The sequence below is a fragment of the Tyto alba genome, unplaced genomic scaffold, assembly GCF_018691265.1.
Source record: "Tyto alba isolate M040663 unplaced genomic scaffold, T.alba_DEE_v4.0 Super-Scaffold_13, whole genome shotgun sequence".
In the NCBI taxonomy this organism is placed as follows: domain Eukaryota; kingdom Metazoa; phylum Chordata; class Aves; order Strigiformes; family Tytonidae; genus Tyto; species Tyto alba.
The window spans coordinates 24,269,571-24,275,193 of NW_024881275.1; the positions used below are offsets into that span (position 1 = coordinate 24,269,571).

General features: G+C 39.2%; 1 long non-coding RNA gene across 1 annotated transcript; it reads left to right on the forward strand.

Annotated features, from left to right (window-relative positions):
- Positions 1 to 529: 529 nt before the first annotated feature.
- LOC104362100 lies at positions 530 to 4,013 on the forward strand. Its single transcript, XR_006164849.1, has 3 exons — positions 530 to 810; positions 2,275 to 2,337; positions 2,796 to 4,013. It is a non-coding gene; the product is annotated as an uncharacterized LOC104362100 (long non-coding RNA).
- Positions 4,014 to 5,623: the final 1,610 nt, after the last annotated feature.

Consider the following 5,623-nt stretch of genomic DNA (forward strand, 5'->3'; position numbering starts at 1 on the left):
GAGGCGAAGCGGCGGGCGGGCGGCTGCCTCCGTCTCCCTCCCCTTCTCCTCAGATGCCCTTTGCCGCCGCTGCCGCTGCAGGGTAATTATTACAGTATGTGGCTGCTCGCTCCCCCGCCCCTCCGCGCCGCTCCGCGCCGCTGTGCAGCGCCTTGGCCGCGCTCCGCGCCTGGCCGCCGCCCAGGCCCGCGCCGCGCTGCTGCTGGGGGGGGTGGGGGGTGCGGGGGGCGCTCCCCTCAGCGCCGCGGGCCCCGCCGCTCCCCTCAGCGCCGCGGGCCCCGCCGGCCTCCGCGCTGCCCGGCGGAGCGCGGCCGGCGGCGGGGCGGTCGCTGCCCGGGCTCCCAGACAGCGGGGGGACGCGGGGCTGCGGATTATTGCCGACTAAGCAGTCTGGCGCTGCAGCGGCGGGCGGGGGGAGGCGGGCGGGCAGGCAGGCAGGGGGAGTGTGTATGTGTAAGGAGGGGACGGGAGGGGGGGCGGGGGGGGGGGGGGGAGAGCTGGCAGCCAGCCAGCTACCATCAGAATTAGCTCATTGTTCAATATAAGCAGCACTGGCAACCGAAATCCAGCCTGAGAGAGAGGGAGAGAGAGAGAGAGACTTTCCCCCAGCCACCCCCACCCCTTTTTCTTTTTTCTCCAAGGCTGCACTTTGGAAGAGGTGCAGTCATTCTTCCCCACTCCCCCTACCCTCTCTCCACTCCCCCAACTATAAATTCCCTTCTGTAGCATGCTGCCCTTTTTTAATCCACATTTGTGTTTCACATCATGTAGAAAGGACAGAAAGTGAGCAGGGAGCGGGGGCTTTTGTCTGTAAGTATATGCAATTCCAATCCACAGAATTTATTTTTTTTTTAATTAATCCTCTCTCACTCTTTCTCTCTCTCTCTCTCTCTCTCTCTCTCTCTCTCTTTCTTCCTTTGTTTCTTTTAATTTCCTTTTGTCCTTAGCTGGACTTTGCTGCAGCTTGTCTTTCCCCCTCTCGGTGCACATTTCCAAACAGGCTTTCTTAAAGAAGATGAGAAAACGTGCAGTATATGTATTTAACTCTTTGTCTTTATGCTTTAAGGCTGGATTTCTAGGCTGGGGATTTTTCTGCACACATGCAAGGGGAGATGATAAGTGATTTTCTAAAACTGTTTCCTTTTTCTTGCTTTTGCACTCTGCAAACACCAAAATGCATTTCTGAACCTAATGCACTTAGCTTTTTTAGCATGCATGCAAAGCTCTAGGATTGGTTTTTCACCTCTTTTCTTCTCCCTTGTAAAACGAATCTCCCTCTTCTCCGCCCTGACACTGGATTCCTCTCAGGCTGCTGGGGTTTATTTTTAGAAAGCAGTCATTCTTGCAACAGCCTCCTGCATTTTTGCATGTGCAGCAGTTAAATTTTGGGTGGTTCTTTTGAGAAAAAAAAAACCAAACCAACAGCATTTTGGTGAACATTTAGTGATGTGCTTTCTTTTAAACGTTTCTGTCTACATTTATAGATACATGAGTTTGCAGTTTTAAATCCAATATGTATGTGTGTATTTGTGTGTAAACATATGACTCATACTTAATTGCATTTCATACATACACACTATAGGTAAGAAATAAATAATCAGTAGAAGAGAACTTTAATTTCTGTCACTGTATGAAAACTGATAAAGGAGGTATGTACAAATTCAGTCAAATAAGAGTGGTAATTTAAGGTACCATTTAAATGAGGTAGGACATTCTCTTTTTATTTTTTCTCTCCCTATTTAAAATAAGGGGGTGTGTGGAATAGAGAGGAAACTGGAGGTTATGTAATGCAGTGCCATTTCCAAAAATACCTACTCTCTGGGCCATTACATTGTGAAAGCCTGACACTGTTATACTTGTTTCTTGATTGCAAAAAACCACACTTTGTTGTAGTATGCCTGGGAACAATGGACCACCTTTACAGTAGGCATAGGGTGACTTATTTTGTCCTCTTGACTGATTTTTAGGTGTGTTAACCATAAGGTATAGTGCTCTTCAGAAATGTACCAAGCACTAAGAATAGCATGGGGTTCTGCAAATCCAGGTACCAGGGATTCCTTTGTCCTAAATTTAAGCCTACAGACCACTGAAGTGCAGAGACGCGTGATATATGAGCATACGTGTGGTTAGAATAATTTGCATGACTTTAATCTTAGCCACTGAAGCTTATAGTTGGCTCACCCACTGTTATGCTGGCAAAAAATACCTATTAAATACTGCGACAGTTGGAATTACTTTTTTTTTTCATTTTTCATTTTTTTAAATTGTTTTCAGATTGTTCTCCTTGTGCTACTTGAGAGAAACTGCAATCCCAAGACTTAACAGAATCTAAAAATGGTAAGAATTAGTTGCTTTAGCAAAGAATCAATAATTTTTTTTATAAATACAAACCTCCTTTCCCCATCCCCAACACTCGTTTATAAATACAACCTTTACAAGACATACTTCTTGAGGCTATGGGGATTTGCCATACAATGACTGATGTACTCTGAAAACCTCCATATGTTAGATCTTTGATTTTCTTGCATTTTTTTTGAATAAAAATCTGAAATTCTTCTTTGTGCAATAAGGCTTATTTAATTGAAACAAGAAGTGTTTAGGTTACTATGAAAAAAACACATCATAACACATGCAGACAAAACAATATCCAGCAATTTCAGCCCCACCACCTTCCTCCCAAAAAGAAGAAATAGGTCATTGCACTTAGTAAGTGAGGCAGATTTAATGTTGGTCTGTTAGGGAAATAGATAAGATGCAAATTAAATTTTCCTCTTATTTGGTATTTTTTTTTTCAGATGGTTAGCCTTTCATTGTGATACAAATCTGTTCCAGAAAAAATGGCTAGGCCTCAGCCTAACTGAACTTACAGGCACTTAGATGGAATGCATTTATTGAAGAATATTCAACAATAACCCATTTCCTTCAGTACTAATTGTGTTTATGTTTTTACTAATTAAAGCCCATTGAGATACTACTGCTGACAAATACCTAATTTTAAGGATGAAATACTATATATCTTAATATGGTATTCTCTGAGAAGGACTGTCTCAGAATCAATAGGACAAAGAAAATTGTTTTTTACAGTAGGCAGAATTAGTTTAGTCATACAGACTTCTTGATTGAAGATGCACCTATCACTGAAGCATGTCTGAATATATATGCTGACAATGTATTTTGGGTGCTACATGATAATATCATGGTAAAAAATCTGTTAATTTGTATGGGGCTTTATCTTATCTGAAGAAGCATGGCATGGGGTGTACATTAGCAAAGAATATTTTGCAAAGTGTGAGGTTCTCAGGGACATATTAAGATTGGATTAAATTAATTGCATTAATTACATTATCCTTGTCTGGTTCTTTGGGGTTGTTTTGATTTGGGGGAGGAGAGATGATCAAAGGATGTTTAAAATAAGCAAACATGTAAAAAGAAAAAAGCTTTTTTTTCTTTTTGGCTCCTTGTTTTATATCATTCCTATCTGCAAAAATAAACTTGCAAATTCTGGACTTTCAGTCTATTCTGGAACCTACTTTCATCAAAGTGCTTTGCTCATCTGTGTATAAATGAATAGTTGGGGGTGGGGAATTAAAAGGGAAATGATTCACTTAAACTGTGAATAGAAATCATGTTAAAATACATTTTGTTCATACAACTGTGGAATATTGGATAAGGCAACTGTTTTCCTACCAACACCAAGGTGACAATCAGCCCACATTTTTAGATGGTATGCAGGCTGTTATGTGCAATATATGCCTATCTATGGAACAAAAGATTATTTTAAGTTTACTTAGGCATGAAATAGCCACTGATTTTTACCAGAAGATGATTCTATAAATCCAGCATGGTTCCTGTAGTAGTCAATTAAATTAGTTTTGTAAAGACAGTTTCTGGACTAGAGCATAACATACAACTTAGAACTATCAAAATGCAGAAAATAAAATGCAGTTGCCCACTTGTCTAGTCCTACTGTTTGTTGTGCAGTGTAACATAAATAAAAATCTTATTTGATTGTTTTTGAAAGGTTTTTTATTTGTAACGAAATGGCCTAATTCTACTTTTTTTTGTGACTGCTGATCAGAATTTCAATGCAAGAAAGACTAGGCTTTGCCCCAACCTGCAAGGTTGCTTAAGTTGTGATACTTGGCAGCATCTCTTCCCCTACCACCACCCTTTTTTTCCCTTACACTGAATGTAATTTTAATTCAGACTGCTGATATGCTTTCCTTCCAGAAGTGGAAACGCTTGTGGCATACTTCTTGTATTTATTGCAGGTGTCTCCTTAGCCACTCAAATTTGCAGGAAAAAATTCTTCCTTACATATCAACACTTTCTACAGTGAAATACATTGCTGTAAAAGTGCTTACTTTGTTTTTAATGTAACAGCATATTCAAAGGCTCTATTCTGCTCTCACTGGTCAGTGAAAATTCAGCTGTTACAATTCACCAGGCTGAACTAAACCTTAAAAAATGGGGGAAAATGGCCTGCTTATTCCTTTGCTAAACTGAAAGTTCATTGATTATTTAGTTAAGCTTACAATTAAAATAAGAGTGACCAGAATAAACTTACTGAGTGAGAACAAATTAATTCTTGGTTTAACTTCACTGTCTTACCTTCTTAGTTTCTTAATGTTCTTATTCCATAAAACATTTCTTAAACTGCTTACAAGTAAAACCAAATAACAGGTTAGTTTTCAGTGCTGCATTTCCTTTTACTAGATGGGGAATTAGGATTTCCACATACTTGGGTAATTAATCTTCCTTGCAGCTGTATGATAATAACATCTCAATAATTTAAAGAGAAATAAAAAGGCAGAAGAGTGTACTTCCTATTCTTATAATTTTAACTCATGGACATTCTGAGCCATCTTACACAAGAACACCTGCCATTTAAGGATCTATCCTTACCTGTGTATAATATATTTCTTTAAATGACCACCCGAAGGAACAAAGAACCTTTTATATTGATGTGCAGTGTATAAAATCCTGAGGTGATTTTAATTGCTCTTTTTATCTGAAATGCTAGAATTTCTGTGTACCACCTTCATGGAAAGTGCTATATGTCATAAAATACAAATTTAGATTTTAATGCTAAATAACAAAAAATAGTTTCTAACTAGAAAAAAAAAAATTATAACCAAAGTTTATTTGGCCTATACAATCCAGTCATTGAAACAAAGGACCTTGTCAGAATATGGAGAGTAAGGAAGTGTTAATTGCAGTTTTCTGTGACCTCAGAGAAGACTTTTAGCAAAACCAGGAAAGGCTTTTTTTCATGGTAAATGTTTGTTTTTAAAGAAAGAAATCAAACAGGCATTTTAGACATGTGACAAAGTGTTCTGTTTGTTTGCTTCTAAAGCACTCAGGTGTGTCCTTTTCTCCTCACATTGCAGTTCATTTCTGGACTTCAAGTTCAGTTCTGAGAGCCTGCAGAGCAGGTGCTAAGGATTTTAAACTAACAACACTAATAAAAGTGTGTATCAGTAAACAGATAGATCCTTAATAGTTTAATTTTGAACTACTTGGAAATAAAAGATATTCTAGAGCAGCTCGTTAATTTACTTAATGACTTACCATAATTAGGTGGCTTTCTTCACAAGCACTAGTGGTGTGAAATCTCTAGACT